Genomic DNA, 17,798 nt, shown 5'->3' with positions numbered 1-17,798 from the left:
TTTGAAGCGAAAAGCGAGAAACGAAGCACATGATAATTTGAAGTAAAATCAAGCAGAAAATTTTAACAAATAACTGAATATATATGAATATAGTACTATGATAATCAAATTGCAAGTAAGACAACTAATTCTAGCAACCAATCTACAATAATGCAAATCGTAATCGTAATCTTTCTGTGTTGAAGTTCAAAGAATCGAGCTCCTTAATTCATATAACATGTTAAATTAATATGATAATCTAAATTTTTTAATTTCGTTGGTGATATCAGTGTGGTGATAGTCATATATCACCTTATTAGCAATTGAAATTTATATTCTACGAGTAGAAATTTAATTGTGGATAGATGGGAAGCTATGCATTACAAAACCAGTAAAATTAGAAAGCAAATAATACATTATGGAAATGTTTCCTCAATTAGCTACGCACCAACAGACTATTTTGTACAATAGAAAATGTTTTTCGAAAATATTTAGAACTTGGGAAAGAAGAATAAGCCTCTCTAAAGGAAAAAGGCAGTGGGTATCACTTATTACTATGAAATGTTCTTATATCGAATACATATTAAGAATTGATTATTAGAAAATAATCTACGCCAAATCAAAGGAAAGTAAGTAACATATTTTAGCTCAATGCAAGTAGTAGAATTCCTGCTGAAATCCTTGTCACCACAACAATACCCCAATTTACTAGTGATATTGTCGATATTGTCTGCATACATTAAACTAAGCTTGCACGACTTTAGAATACGTCATTAAAATCTAATGCTTGCCTCCTTGTATACTTCATATGTCTCTCGTATTTTGCCACGGTGTCGCAAACATCCCACCTTAGGGACTACGCATTTGATAGACTCAACACTTTTATAAAACACGTTACTAGAGTCTAAAATTTGCTTTGTTCTATACCCAATATCTCTGTTGCGTCTTCTCAATGTAATATTACCTAGAATGTTACACTACTCGGGTAGTAATTTCCTAGTAGTAACATTTATTTCAGCTAAACATATGGTTTCACTACGACTCAAAAAATTTCAAAATATTATCCTTCTTCATAAGAACAGTAGAGCTTTTGTTGATAAATAAAAGATCCTCGAGGATGAACGTTATACAGTTTGATACCCAGTAGCTAATGGGCCCGTACCTCTACCCGTCCCTACTTGAATACTAGACTTGAGTCTAAAACTGAGGTCGAATTATGAAGTGCGCCTAACCTCACATCACACATTGTGCTCTTACACTAGACCAAAGCATATTTATGAAAACAACCGAGAATTCCTGCCCCATTAAGAAGAGAATAATATAAATACGAGCAACATCTATAGCCAGACACGGAAAAGTGTGAAAAGAAAATTGCAACTCTCTTAGCAATCTTGAAAACAAGTAGAAAATAGGGGGAAGAAAAAGAATGAAAAGAAAAAGGAATTACATAACACTCCTCAAAACGAGTAAAAACGTAGTTACAAAAGAAAATCACATTAAAAAGGGGAAAACAAACATAATTACAAAAGAAGCATGTAGGACTGAGCACAAAGTTAAAAACCTGAAAACGAAATCTTGAAATATAAGGTAAAAATATGGATCCAAGCTTGTCCAGTGTAACTTTTTTTTTTTTGGTAATTAAACTTTTTATATTAATGTCCAAGTGAAACTGTACAAAGGCAATAGGTAAGCTATACACAGCTAGCTAGCTGTAATTGACTATTTGAGCTATCAGACTTCACTAGAAAGTATAACTATGAATTACATTCCTTAGTCTAGGTGGAGCTCTAACCAGAGGCGGATCCGCGACGGGGCACATTATTCTACTCAACTAGTGCCCCCAAACCCTAAACCCTAAACCCCCAAAGGCTTTTAGTGTTCAAGATGCCAAGTGCTTTAAATTAACCATTTTGAAGGTATATATATACATATACATATAAAAGATTTCTGCCGAAGCTTACGGGGTCCGGCGACCCCTCACTATAACACATAGGTCCGCCTCTGGCTCTAACACAGGCTCACATAGACGATCTCTTTGGCAATGTTTTCCCAACTTCTACTTCTCTTTTCAAAGATGCTCCAGTTTCTTCAATCCATATGTTGTATATGAGCTCTGAGTATAACATCCTGAACGCTTGAGCCCACTGAGATTTACCTTTAGCATTTTCAATCACTCATTGAAGGTGCTGCTCCCATGATTAGGCTCTGTTGCAATGCATTTACATCCACTGTGCCACTTTGTCCCAGACTCATCCTTGCCTCGAAAATCTTTCGGATCATCCAACAGGCTTCCTTTGGAACCTGGACATTTTCTATCGGCTGCTCCTTGATGTAGCATGTGTAAATCCACCTAATCCAGAGCTTATCTTGCTTATGAGCTATGTCCAATGAATATATTGCAACAGGAAAAAGAGGGAATCCACAAAACAGATTCCCTCGACAAAGTTGCTTTATTTGCAACTTTATTTTTTGGCTTAAACATACAATTATTCTCAACTTTAATAATGTTAAGACCCTTTTCAAGACAATAGAAAACCATGCTTATGTCACTTAAAAACCGCTCTCTGGAGGTGCATGAAAACTTACTTGGAAATTTTGGGAGGTAAATGCTTCCTTAACAACCAAGGATCAGCAACAAACAGCTTAGAAAAGACATGTATTTCCTTTTTGTAATGGTTTTACTCGGACCACCTTGTGCACGCCTCGACTATTCCACTGGGTTCTTGCTTGCCTTTCCCCAATACAGTTACTCTAATCAACCAAGGCATAGAAAAATAAGAAGAAATCATCTGGCATCTTTTTCTTTTTTTTATGGGGTCTCAGCTAGGATTTAACCCTAGTCTCTAAGGTTTGTACCCACTTCCTTGACAACTAGGCCACACCATTCAGTACTCATGTAATATCTCTTGTTTTTTTTTTCTTTCTATTTTTTGACAGGTATCATGTCTCTTGTTTCTTTATCAAGTATTATATCTCTTGTTATCTACAACATCACAAACTATGAGATTATTCATCAAGAAAAATAAACCCTATGATAACACACAGCAGCATCAAGAACCAGATTAAATAAGGCAGAAAATACACCTATGAAACAATTTTTTTGGACTAGTCGTGACAAAATAGACCTAAAAGAGAATCTCATCTATCAGTGTAACTATGACAAAAAGCTTCATTTGGATATTAATCCATAGCTTACTTGAATTACTCATCATTTAGGATATTCCTTAATGCACAGAATGAACAAATATAATTGAAGGAAAAGAGCAAGGTTTATGACTTCTTGTTTAGTCAATCACAAAGTGCATGCGAACTACTGCAATGAACCCACGTACACAAATAATAAATCACATTTCCCCATTATATTGCTATTTTAGTTGAATAGTTGACACTTGACAGACAGATTATATTTATGTGTATATTAGGCCATCTACCTTCCCCATTTCCCTATAATAGGGGCAACTTTTGCAATAATGAAGCTCCAACCCTCTCCCATTTTTGCCATGTTTCCTCAAATATGGGGTACACTATTCATCTCCCCCATTACTATTCATGCATATTTTATTATTATTTTATTATTTAACTCTTTTAATTTATCTAATTATGTCTATGTATATCTTTATAATATTAATTTTACATCTTAACTTTGGCGTATAATTTTGATAAATTAATTTTCGTGCATTTATTATTTTTATGTAAAATTGTAAGTTAATTTTATTATAAGTTATAATTGTACAAAAAATATATAATCATCTCAAAAAATGAATAGTGCAAATATAAAATATTAGATGTTGCTAAAATTGAAAAGTGAAAATTAAAAATACATTAAATGAAAAGATAACAATATAATATAGAAGAAAGAGAAGAATATAAAAAAGTATATTCTCTTTTGGGGGGAAAAATGGAGGAATGGTAGAGTAAGTTGTCCCCAAAATGGGGAAATACCCATTTTGGGGCCCAAAAATGGGGTAAAGGTTGGAGATGCCCTTAGAGCCTCATGATAGCTTACATCTTTACCCCTCCTCCAGTACCAACTCGTCACAGGCCAAAGGTGAAAAATGAAAAACATTGTTCTTTAATAGAAATGCAAGTCGGGAATGTGACACCCCTTTCAATCTTTCTCCATATTCTCGTACAAAATTCAAGTTTGCTTAATATCATACTCCTTAAAAGGAAACAAGTGGTATACAATCTTTAAAAAAAAAATAGTGGCTTACAAAAGTTATCAACAGATGAAAATTTTAGCTTTTGGCTTGTATTCTGACAGCAGCAACTGCAGAGTTCCTGCATAAATTGATTCAGTAGTATTACATTATTTTCAAAGGTGAGTATATTGTTCAAAGTACAGGTAATGCTGACGAAATTATGGAATTCAACAAGAATAAATCCAATAAAACATCTCAGCAACAAAGTTAACTCCAACATAGACGTCAGTATTCACAGGCCTAAATTTCTAGACAGAGGGAAACAAATTAACCGTATCAAAGAGGCAACATTCTGATTCTTTACGGAGAGTTCAAAAACAGAGAAAATAATGACACTTCTTTTTGAACTTGGGAGGAGGTCATGATGAGAATGTTAGAGAATTCAAAAAATTATAAATTAAAAAGAACATAATAAGAGCAGATAGATTGTAGAAGGAATTCAAAGTTTAACAGAAATGAGGCTCAGATTTGTCCAAAAACCATCAGAAAATGGGCAAGTCTGCCACGGCTACAAAAGGCAGATGGCTTACTGTAAGAGAAAATAAAACCAACTCACAAATTCGACTGAACTTCGTCAAGCCAAGATATGTATCAACTCAAAGAGAAACAGAGCAACCACCCTTAAGAACTCCTTCATTTATCGAGTCTAAAAGCCTCATTCTTTTAAAAAAATCAAGGCAATGTAGTAGGCTCAGATTCGCCTTTTCTCAGACAAAAACCGAAAAGGTTTCAAAGTACAGGTAATGATGACGAAATTATGGAATTCATCTTCCACAGAAGAACAAGATCTTCATAGCCTCATTGCACATAAAATGAAGCGGAGGGAGTTACTAGAAAAGGAAAAGAGGGAGATCAACTGAAATTTCACCAAAAGGGTGGTTTTGCAATTAGAAAAATTTTCATTTGAGAGATCATCTGAGCAGAAAAATACGGGCAAAACCACCCATAGAAACTCCCCACAGCCCTCTGCTTTCACCACAGCCTCAGACTTGTATCACCATTTTCGTGTTTCCTTTTTGAGGCTCGGATCTGTGTTATATAGCTCAAGCAAAAAGAGTCCGCCGCCGCCATGGCTGCAAATACCAAGGGAAACCTGAAGAATGCCCCGCCAAAGTACGGGTCAGATAATCTCAAATGCCTGATTAATAAGCTCAGAATGGAATGAAATAATCACAAAATCATGCCGTCAATCATACTCACCGCGAGTGGCATAACTTGTCTCTAAACCAAATAGACTAATAACAGCTTGTTTGGATGGTTGTTACCATTGTATTGTATTGTTATTCCAGATAGGCAGAATACATAGATAGCCCCTTAAACTTGTCATGAATTGTCGTTGAGACACTTCAACTAGACAGATGCAAAAAGAGATCCGATGACACCATGGCTGCATAAACCACCACAAATCTGGGGGCATGCCCTGCCAAGATACGGTCCGGATAATCCCAAATTCTAATTTTTAGTCGTGGCAGAAGGTCGCAGGTTCGATATATCCCGACAATGAATCATGGAAAAGATTCTGTTTTGGTATTTTCAAGCAAATGAGGCTCAGATGTGTGTTATGATAAGGCAAAAGAGAAACCAACAATGCCATGGCTGCAAAACACCAGTTGCATGTGTTAGAGAAGATTCAAAACTCTCCACAGAGGCCATCCCGGGTTGCCACGCCAAGATACGGGTCGGCTCAACTCAATGCCCAAATCGGTTAGCCGAGACATCATCACTGCCACTTTATGTACCTACCATCAATAGTGTAAATGAACACAGAGGAAAGACAGAGATGTCAGTATGCAACAACAACAACAAAAAACCAGTATAATCTCACAAGTGGGTCTGGGGAGGACAGTGAGTACGCAGCCTTAACCCTACCTTATACGGGTAAAGAGGCTGTTTCCAAACAGAGATGTCAGTATATATAACTTAAATCATTTCTGCTGCTTCTGCTTTTGTCATAAAGACATAAACAAGGGCTGTTGGTTCCTTTTTTTTTTAATAATGGAGGAAAATCAATGGTGAAACAGAGAGGGGCAACCACCCTTTCAAAGAAAACCCCAAACTTTCTGTTTTTGCCTCATTTCTTTAATTCTTCTGGGCTAACCTTTTCCCTTCTCATAATTGCATACTTGTGAGGTCTCAAAAATTAAGGGTTAGTTTTTTAAAGCTGATAAGCTGTTTTTGGAAGCACGGCCAAACAGGCTATTACATGGGGGGCTTTTCGTGAGGGCTCAGATCTGCTGTATTCTTTGTGCAAGCAAATGAGAAGGCGACGCCACCATAGCTGCAGACACCAGTTTGCTATACAAAAGCCGTACAGGGTCACCCTGCCAAGGTACGGGTCGGATATTTTCTCAATGCCATGAATCGAACGTAGCCCAGAAACGAAAAGCAAAAATCACAGCCCCTATATATACATCAGTATTCAGTAGCAGCAACACAGAGAGGAGGAAGAGTAAGAGCAATGTATTAAGGGTCTGATTGGATGATGAAGTTTTTTTCTTTTGGGTTTAATTCAAAGGACTGTTGATTACAATGGAGAAATCGCAGGCATAACAGAGAGGGGCAACCACCCTTTTACAGAAAATCCCAATCTCTCTGTTGCCTCATTCTTCTCCTTTACTCAGACAAAACCCAAAAAGCTTTGGAAAACGACCGTCATAGCTGCAAGCATCAGTTAGTCTTATGAAACAGGGAAAACACACAAAAACGGATTTTTCTCCAATATCTCAAAGACCCATCTGAGCTGCCACGCCAAGATTACAAATTTTTCCCAGCTCAATAGATTTATGAGTCTGATTCATCTTCCACAAAAGAATAAGATCTTCATAGACTCATTCAGGGCAGGCCGGTGCACTAAGCTCCCACTATGCGCGGGGTCCGGGGAAGGGCCAGATCACAAGGGTCTATTGTACGCAGTCTTACCCTGCATTTTTTCCACGGCTTGAACCCGTGACCTCCTAGTCACATGCCAACAACTTTACCAGCTAAGCCAAGGATCCCCTTCCTTCATAGCCTCATTGCGTCACATAAATTGAAAGGGAGGGAGTAATACTTATTTTCACCAAAAGGGTGGTTTTAAAAACGAGCATTTGAGCAATCATCAGCAGCAGACAATTACAGAGGGGCAAAACCACCCAATGAAACTTCCTACATCTCTCTGCCTTGACCGCAGCCTCAAACCAACAAATAAGTTTTTTGTTATTTTCCTGTTAATCCAAGGGCAGCCCAGTGCACAAGACAACCCACATTCGCGAGGGCCCGGGGAGTCGCCCCACTCAAGGAGTGTGATGTAGACAGATACCCTAATGCAAGCATCAATAGCTGTGAACGCTTTCACAACTCGAACTCGTGACGGATAGGTCACACGAGAACTTACCGTTAATCCAAGACTCCCCTTCCTATTTTCCTGTTAATCCAAATCATAGAAAAGATTTATCTTTTTTTATTTTCTTGCAAATGGGGCTCAGATATGTCATGATAAGGCAAAGAGAAGCCAGCTATGCCATGGCTGCAAAACACCAGTTGCAAGTGAGAGACAGAAAACTCAATCACAGGCCATACCGGGTTGCCACGCCAAGATACGGGTCCGGTCATCTCTATGCCCAAATCGGTTAGCCCGGATACAAGAAACATCATCATCACTGCCTCTTTATGTAACTCCCATCAGCAACATAAACACACACACACAAAAAGTAAATACAGATTCCACTGAATTTTTTTTTACTTTTTTCAGGAATTTTAAAGTTCTTATGTCCAAACATTGTCTGCTTCTGCTTTTGTCATAAACAAGGGCTGTCGGTTTTTTTTCTGAAAATGGAGGAAAATCAATGGCGGAACAGAGAGGGGCAACCACCCTTCTAATGAAAATCCCAATACTCTCTCTGTTTTGCCTCATTTCTTTCTGGGCTAGCATTTTTGCGTTTTTAGGGGAAATTCTCGTGAGTTTTTCACCTGCGAATTTCAAAATTCAACGGAAAAGAGCCTGTAATTTTGAACTTAAGAAAATAACCTTCCAATTGAGGCTCAGATCTGTAATGTTAAAGCTAGGGCAAGAGATTGGAGACACCGCCATGGCTGCAAATACCGGTTGCAAGTCGTCACCGTCCCGGTCGCCCCGCCAAAATACGGGTCCAATTGTTCTCTTCCCTAATTGATTTGCTCAGAGACAGAAGAAAAAAATATCATCACAGCCTCATATTTTTGCTACAATTAATATTATTATTATTGATTCGCTTTTTGGGAGTGAGGATTTGGAGATAGAGTAGAGCGGTCGTTTGGATACAGTTTACTGCAGTAGGGCCTTTTTTGGCAAATATGAAATCACAAGTATTGTAGAGAGGAGCAGCTGCCTTTGAGCTTCCCTCTACTCTCTGCAACCCTCATTCTTTGTCTCTAAACCAAATAGACTAATAACAGCTTGTTTGGATGGTTGTTACCATTGTATTGTATACGTATTGTTATTTCAGATAGGCAGAATACATAGATAGCCCTCAAACTAGTCATGAATTGTCATTGAGACACTTCAACTCGACAGATGCAAAAAGAGATCCAAAGACGCCATGGCTGCATAAACCAACAGAAATATGGGGGCATGCCCTGCCAAGATACGGTCCGGATAATCTCAAATCCTAATTTCTACAACTCTATCGGAAACAGCCTCTCTATCTTCACAAGGGTAGGGTTAAGGTCTGCGCACACACTACCCTCCCCAGTCTCCACTTGTGGGATTTCACCGGGTATATTGCTGTTGTTGTAATAGAAAGATATCTGATTCATATTCCACAGAAAAACAAAATCTGCATAGCCTCATTGCACATAAAATGAAACCGAGGGAGTAACAAGAAAAGGAAACTAGCAAGGTCATAAGTATTTTCACCAAAAGGGTGGTTTTGTAGTTGGAAAAGTTTTTCATTGGAGTGATCATTGGCAGCGCAGAATGACAGAGAGGGGCAAAACCACCCATTGAAACTCCCCACAGCTCTCTGATTTCACCGCAGCCTCAGACTTAAACTAATGAGATTGCAAAAAAGCTTACGCAACAAAATATAAATAATGACCTCAAAGCATCCTATTTGTGCAAATCACCCCTGCTTCGGTCCAACCAGGTAGACCTGATTACGGTTTTGAGGCTCAGATCTGTGTTCTAAGTCAAGCAAAAGGAGATCTGACGGCGCCATGGCTGCAAAAAACCACCAGAAATTTGGGGGCATGCCCTGCCAAGATACGAGTCAAGTCATCTCAAATGCCCAATTGATAGGCTCAGAAGGAAATAGAAGATTGAAAAAAAATCATCAGCGCCTCTTTCAAGCAGTCAATCATACTCACCAACACTGGCTACAAGTTAAATACTTTGAAAAAAATGGATATACCTTAAATAGCAAGGCGAAAACTGGCCATTCCATGAAATTTTTACAGGGTTGTTGGGATTGTTACAGTAAGGGAGAAATCATGGGCTAATACGGAGAGAGGCAACCACCCTTTCAACAGAAAATCCTAAACTCTCTGAAGCCTCATTCTCGTTCTCCTGAGCTTTTGTTTTGTTACATCTCCATAACAGTTCTTTTTCTACTATCCTGAAAGCTGTAAATATAAATTATTTCTTGTATATATTCTCTTTCTTTCTTTAGGAATTAGAAGTGAGTCATTAGTGAAAGCTTTCGGGTAACCTCAGATTAATGAGGCAAAACCAAGGAGAAGAGCAAAAACCAAAAACTCTTGTACATATTTCGCTTTCTTTCTTTAGGAATTAGGAGTGAGTCATTAGTGAAAGCTTTAGGGGTAAGCTCAGATTAACGGGGTAAAACCAAGGAGAAGAGCGAAAACCAAAAACCAAATTCAAAGTAACGGGGTAGGCTCAGATTCGCCTTTCCTCAGACAAAAACCAAAAATGCTTTGGTAAAACCACCATGGCTGCAAGCATCAGTTAGCCTTAAGAGACACGGAAGAAGCACCAAAGAAATGGAACATTTTCCAATATCTCACAGACCCGTCTGAGCTGCCATGCCAAGTTACAGTTTTTTCCCAGCTCAATAGAAATATGTCTTGATTCATCTTTCACAGAAGAACAAAATCTTCATAGCCTCGTTGCATCACATAAAATGAAACAGGAGTGACAAGAAAGGAAAATAGAGAGGTTATATGTGTTTTCACCAAAAGGCTGGTTTTGGAATCGGAAAATATTTTCATTTGAGTGATCATCGGCATTAGAGAATGACAGAAAGGGGCAAAACCACTAATTGAAACTCCCCACAGCCTTCTGCTTTCACAACAGCCTCAGACTTAAACTAATGAGATTTTTGCTATTTTAATATGAGGCTCATATCTCACTAGGATCAGGCATTGAGTTTCTCAAAACCGCCATGGCTGCAATCTCCTCCAGATTGCCCTGCCAAGATACGAGTTTAAGGCCATCTCAATGCAAATCAATAACGCCATTTGCAAGAGTCATATCATCACTGCCTCAAAATGTTCACTTTTACCTTTATCTTTAGTATGATCCTCGCTGTTTGGGTGTTAATGCAGCCACATAGCAGCGAGAACAAAAGAACGCTAGCAGCAACAGCATCAGCAGATCAACAACAACATGCATCTCTCGAAGCTAGATTTACAGAAAGAACTAAGCACTGTTAATTGCTTCCAGCAAGAAATCATGGGCTTACCAGCAAAACTGAACAAATGCATAAATAAATAAATCATATTTCTCACTGATGTCTCATTCTATGAGCTGACTTTCTCTCTGTTTGGCCATTGAGGGCTCAGATTTACTGTTTTGATCAAAGCAAGAGAGAAGGCGACGTCGCCATGGCTGCAGACACCAGTTTGCTATACAACAGACATACTGGGTCGCCTTGCCAAGATACGGGTCAGGTATCTTCTCAATGCCATGACTGAACATAGCCCAGAAAGGAAAACAATCTTCATAGCCCCTTTACAACATCAGTAGCAGCAGCACAAAAAGAAGAGGAAGAGCAACATAATAGTGTGTGTTTGGATTAAGGATTTCATTTTTTTCTTTTTTCTTGTTTATTTGAAAGGGCTGTTGTTTTTTTGGTTATAAATGGAAAAATCATGGGCATAGCAGAGAGGGGCAACCTCCCTTTACAGAAAATCCCGAGAGATGCCTCATTCTTCTATATTTCTAGGCTATGCTCAACTGATACTGAAAAAAGATGGTGATACATTAGATCATGGAAAAGATTCTGTTTAATTTCTTTCAAGCAAATACGGCTCAGATGTGTGTTTTGGTCAGACAAAAGAGAAGCCAGCCACGCCATGGCTGCAAACAATCGATTGCATGTGAAAGAGGAGCCTCAAATCACAGCCCATACCAAGCCAAGATACGGGTCAAATTGTCTCTATGCCCTATGGTTTATAGCACAAATAAACAAGTACAATAACTGCCTCTTTCAGAATGTTGACTCTTTCATTCATTTCATGTAAGTGTGGAAGTTTTGGACTAAGCGCTCAAACTAAGAATCCAGTAATGCCTAACGCAAAGGCGCCAGATGTTTATTTTCTTGGTTTTCTTTGAGGAATGAGGGCTGTTGGTTTTATTAATGGAGAAATCATAGGCCAAGCAGAGCGGGCAACCACCCTCCTAGAACTCCCTCTTACCCCTGTTGGCCTCATTCTTCCTTCTGGTAAAGTAGAGATGATAATAACAAAGATTTTGAGGCTCAGATCTGTACTCCATCTCAGGCACCGCCATGGCTGCAAATCCCGTTATCGGGCTGCCCTGCCAAGATACGGCCTATCAACAGGGACCATTGAGGTCTTTTCTATCACCTGATTATAATTTCTTCTCCATATTTTTTGTTGTGTAGCTTTTCAAGGAAACAATACAATACAATGAGAACAACCATCCAAACAGGGTGTTAGTGTACAGACAGATAAATGCATATCCATCCAGAGGCAAATTCAGGCTTTGAACTTTATCGAGTTTGAATTTCTACAAATCATTTTGAGTTACTGGGTTTGCAATCTAATAGTTGTGGCAGAAGGTTTTCTATTTTTTGTACTTTAGGGTAAGAGAGGCTGTTTCCAAACATATAACTTAAATCATTTCTGCTGCTTCTGCTTTTGTCATAAAGACATAAACAAGGGTTGTTGGTTTTTTATTTTATTTTAAAAATACTGAAGGAAAATCAATGGTGAAAAAGAGAGGGGCAACCACCCTTTCAAAAAAAAATCCCAAACTCTCTGCTTTTGCCTCATTTCTTCAATTCTTCTGGGCTAACCTTTTCCCTTCTCAAAAAATAATGGTTAGTTTCTTAAATCTAAAAAGTTGATTTTAGAAGCACGACCAAACAAGCTACTACAAAATAAGCTGATTTTAGAAGCACGGCCAAACAGGCTATTAGACGGAACTTTTCGTGAGGGCTCAGTTTTGCTGTATTTTTTGTCAAAGCAAAAGAGAAGGCGACGCCGCCATGGCTGCAAACACCAGTTAGCTATACAAAAGCCGGACCGGGTCGCCCCGCCAAGATACGGGTCGGATATTTTCTCAATGCCGTGAATTGAACATAGCCCAAAAAGGAAAAAAGCAATCATCACAGCCCATTTATATACATCAGTATTCAGTAGCAGCAGCACAAAGCAGAGGAGGAAGAGGAAGAGGAATATATATTAGGGGTGTGTTTGGATGATTTTTTTTGTTTTTGTTTTTTTGGTTTAATTGAAAGGGCTGTTGATTTTCAATGGAGAAATCATAGACATAACAGAGAGGGGCAACCACCCTTTTACAGAAAATCCCAATCTCTCTGTTGCCTCATTCTTCTTCATTTCTAAGGCTATGCTCAAAGCTATTTTTTGGTTGAAGCGTCTGCTTAAATAGGGGAAAACTTTTGGGGGAGGTGGAATCAAGGGCATATTGGTCAATGGATATACAGTTTTAGGAATAAACAATATTATAGGGAAAATATACAAAATTCGTATTTGTATGAAGTACAAGTGAGATTTAGCCTTCAAATTTTCAAGCAAATATGGGATAGATTAAAGGTTAAGGGAAAAACTTGCGTTCAAGTTTATTACAATTTCATCAAGTGTTTAGCCGGGGTTTAAAAATAAATCTTGGCAGAGACAAATAAATACTCAGTACCAATTTGTCAAAGTGTGCGCAAGCTTGCTTTGATGGTAAGTTCTAAATAGAGCAAATATACCAACCATTATCTATAGCCTCAATTAAGGGGCACGTGAACCCATGCTCTTAGTGTCAAACTAGGTAGTTTTTGTATATATTTTTTAAAATTAGTCTAATATTATATGTTGACACCCATGCTCCAAAAAGATTAAATAGTGCACTTGATTGAATACTAGGTTATTTACCTTGAGAAATATGGATCAATTTTCATTTAATACTTTTTTTAATGGTGCACCCATGTTCAATGAATTCTAAAAAAATTCTTTTGATCCTGCATCGTTGCTCAAAGCTATCTTGACTAAAAAAACACTTTCTCAAATAACTTTAATAAAATTTGAAAAGAAAAACTTGGCAGCATGGGAGAAAAGAAATAAAATAACTTTGAGGGACATACAGGGCCCGAGCTAGAAGGCAATTTCTGGGTTTGACCGAATCCAATAAGTTAATCTTATAAGTTATTATTTATGTACAAATTGTGATCTCGTCCAAAATCTAACACAACAATAACAATGGAAAATTTAGCACGAAAGAGCATTTTATATTCGACTCCTTAATAAAAAATAAGTCGCTAATCTTTAGTGTGCACTATGCATGAAAGATCACAATGTCATATTTCAAATGTCGAAAGGTTATCAAATATATGTCACAATCTGAATTTTGAAATTCAATCATTTGGTTCAACAAGCCCTTGAGCTATCATGGGTCCGAAATTTTTTTGATGCTTTTTTTTTTTGGTACAAAAAGCACATTTTTAATGTTAAAAAAAAAAAGTTATACAAATAGGTAATTCGCAGTATTATACTGTAAATTACATTAACGAAAATTTAGCCGTTAAAGTAATTCGCAGTATAATACTGCGAATTATTAAAAAAATATTTTTTTTATGCAATTCACAGTACTATACTGCGAATTGCTTAAAATGGGCCGAGCTCTTTTTTCAAAAGGCATTTCGCAGTATTATACTGCGAATTAGGGTAATTCGCAGTATAATACTGCGAATTGCCTTTTGAAAATTTATCCCTTCTTCTTCCTTGGACCGACAGAAACTCCCCCGCTTCCATTAAAATACTCCTCTCTCAAATCTGGTCCCCCACCCCCCGTGATTTTTTAAAAAAAAAAAATCGGCCCCACCCGTCACCTTAAGAGCAAAGAGTGTAGGTCCCAGGCACAAGACAAGCTTTGGATTCCTTCTTTCTGAGTGTAAAAATTCCATTTCAGTCAAATTCAAAAAACTTTAATCGAGGTATTTCGATTTTATTTATGTAGAAACTCGTATAATACATGCATATTTGCATTGTTTAATGTATTTCCATGTTAATTTGTGTTATGTTTGTGTTTAAATTTGTATCTTATTTATATTCGACTTGATTTATTAGTTTTGGTAAAAAAAATGTTAAAAGTTGATAAATTATTTGTATTTTAAATGTTATGTTTTTATTTGGTTAAATAAAAAATTAATTTGATTTTTTTAGTTTGTTGTTCATATTTGTATTTTATGTTAGTTGTTTTTATATGTAATAGATAAAAAGCGTAGTAAAATAAATAGCCTTTTAGTGTAGTAAAATATAGAGCCTTTTAGTGTAGTAAAATATAGAGCCTTTTAGTGTAGTAAAATATATAGCCTTTTAGCGTAGTAGAGCCTTTTAGATTACACTTTACAAAATTACTTATTTAGTTTATAATAATAAATTTACAAAAGTAACAAATTAATATATGTTGTAAATTTAACCCCATTATCGAGCCTGGAACCCATACATATTTATTCAGTCCAATTCAATATTATTTAATTTAATTCCTTAAGCTAACAAAATTGTAAAAATATTAAAATTGACACACATAATAATTAAGGATAACTCGGTGCTACCGGGCCTCAAAAATCGAGCCTGGAACCCATACATAATTATTCAGTCAAATATTAAAATAATTAATTATTTAATTTATTAAGCTAACAAAATTGTAAAAATATTGAAATTGACACACATAATAATTAAGGATAACTCGGTGCTACCGGGCCTCAAAAATCGAGCCTGGAACCCATACATAATTATTCAGTCCAATATTAAACATAATTAATTATTTAATTTATTAAATTAATTCTAAAAATTTAAAATTGACACGCATAATAATTAAGGATAAGTCGGTGCTACCGGGCCTCAAAAATCAAGCCTGGAGCCCATACTTAATTATTCAGTCCAATTCAAGAATTTTTAAATTTAATTTATTAAGCTAACAAAATTCTAAAAATATTGAAATTGGCACACATAATAATTAAGTTAGCTTGGTGCTACCGGGCATCAAATATCGAGCCTGGAAGCCATTCATAATTATTAAGTCTAATTCAAGAATTTTTAATTTAATTAATTAAACTAACAAATTTCTAAAAAATGTTGAAAATGACACACATAATAATTAAGTATAGCTTGGTGCTACCGGGCCTCAAATATCGAGCCTGGAAGGCCATACATAATTATTAAGTCCAATTCAAGAATTTTTAATTTAATTTATTAAACTAACAAATTCTTAAAAATATTGAAAATGACACACATGATAATTAAGGATAGCTTGGTGCTACCGGGCCTTAAAAATCGAGCATGGAACCCATACATAATTATTCAGTCCAGTACTAAACATAATTAATTATTTAATTTATTAAACTAACACACACAATAAATTTTGTTTAAATTATAGTAGACGACATGGCCTTTCCTCCGCCTGCGCATCCTGGACCTGCCGAGGATCAGCTATTAGTGTTGCAGGGCGACCATAGGTCCTCCTTTGTATGGGAGGGACAGCTATCGGAGCAGCCGCTCCGCCCCAGGAGACCCGACGATTTGTGGGAGTTCATGGCGGAGCATCCTTTCCATGGCCGCGTAGTCGAGCGCCTACAGGCTACGGGCTTCTATACGATTTTTTCGCTTGGACGGATGCAACTCGATTGGTCTCTCATCATGGCGTTGGTAGAGCGGCGGCGACCGGAGACACATACTTTTCACTTGCCCACCGGAGAGGCCACCATCACGTTGGAGGATGTTCAGGTTTTATACGGGCTGCGCGTAGATGGGCGGGCCATGGCACTGCCCCAGTACATTAGAGGGATGACGCGTGCCCAGTTTTTGGATATGATGGGGAAGTTTACTGGTTTTAGACCAGAGGGTGGCGCTGGGGGCAGTCGCGTTCTTTTGTTAGCCATTAGAGATCAGATGTTGTTTTTGCACCTAGACATTACTGGGGAGATGGAGGATCTTTGGATTGAGGGGTACACGCGGTTGGCGTTGCTCCTGCTTTTCGGGTGTGTCTTGTTCCCGGACACTTCGGGGAGTAGAGTGACTATGCGCTTTCTCCATCATCTCCAGCAGCTGGATGAGTTACCCCAATACTGCTGGGGTGCTGCTGTTCTGGCATACCCGTATAGGAGCATGTGCCGGGCGAGCATGGGCCCAGCGGTGGATATATGTGGTTTTCTCCCCCTCCTACAGGTGACAAAATTTTTGAATACTCTGTTCATTACTCCTAATTCTATATCGTGAAATGACTCATAAATTTTACATCAACCTTTTCTCTTAGGTTTGGGCCTGGCAGCGGATCATGCCGTTGTAGCCACCTCTACCACCACTTCCGCCCGGTGAGGCTTATCCGTTTCTCCCTCTAGCTGTCAAGTGGATTCTCCGGCGTGGGAACTACCGAGGGAGCGATGCTCATCATAATCTCCCCCTTGTCAGGGATGTGTTAGATATGTTGGTGGACGGACAGGTAAAAATGTACCTACACTTGCTTGTTTTAAATTGAGTTGTGTTGCGCGTACTCACTTTTATCTTATTATTTGGTAGTTCATCTGGACGCCATACAGCGTTGAGTTGGTTGCTCAGCTGCCCACTTGTTGCTCAGTCGACCGGATGCTTTGGAGCACCTCTGTCTCGATGATCTTCTTCGATCACGTTGAGTATCATGCCACAGAGCGTGTGCTTCGACAGTTTCACCGTCCCCAGCTTATAACGAGGGAGCCTGGATGGGAGGCTACACACTATCAGCGGGACGACCGTGCCAGCATGGACCAGTGGTATATGGGATGGCTACAGCAGCAGATAGTTTATTGGGAGGAGCGAGTTGAGCGTATTCCGCCACCACCTACATTTACACAGGAGGCCACTATTCATCTATATACTGAGTGGTACAGCCGTCACACCCGACTGATGATCGGGAACCCCATTCATGTACTTGACGAGCGTATGCCGGGAGGCTCGAGGCACTGGTATGTTTTTTTGGCTTATCAATATCTTATAATTTGGATATAGCGTTATTTAATTAATATTTTAAATGTTTCACAGGCTATTGGGCATCATCACATATACCAGTTGGCACAGCAGATGCAGCAGCGTGCCGACATCCCTGAAGTGGTGGAGTATGGCCGGCAGGTGGAACAGTTGGCTCGTCGGACACTGTTGCAGGCGAGAGATGCCGCGGGGTTGGACCACAAGGCTCAG

The 17,798-nt window shown here is 38.3% G+C and overlaps 1 long non-coding RNA gene across 9 annotated transcripts; it reads right to left on the bottom strand.

The window, feature by feature from the left end:
* LOC109234491 lies at window positions 1,596–12,969 on the bottom strand. 9 transcript variants are annotated; one of them, XR_002069231.1, is made up of 5 exons: window positions 5,382–12,969; window positions 4,712–5,274; window positions 4,194–4,260; window positions 2,566–2,730; window positions 1,596–2,329 (listed from the first exon to the last, which is right to left on the bottom strand). It is a non-coding gene; the product is annotated as an uncharacterized LOC109234491 (long non-coding RNA). The 9 variants fall into 9 exon arrangements; XR_002069232.1 differs by having other exon boundaries at window positions 4,738–5,274; XR_002069229.1 differs by having other exon boundaries at window positions 4,194–5,274; window positions 5,382–5,920; window positions 6,051–12,969.

The sequence above is a fragment of the Nicotiana attenuata genome, chromosome 11, assembly GCF_001879085.1.
Source record: "Nicotiana attenuata strain UT chromosome 11, NIATTr2, whole genome shotgun sequence".
Lineage (NCBI taxonomy): Eukaryota > Viridiplantae > Streptophyta > Magnoliopsida > Solanales > Solanaceae > Nicotiana > Nicotiana attenuata.
Note: the sequence above shows the minus strand (reverse complement) of the source record. Positions and strands in the feature narration are given on the sequence as shown.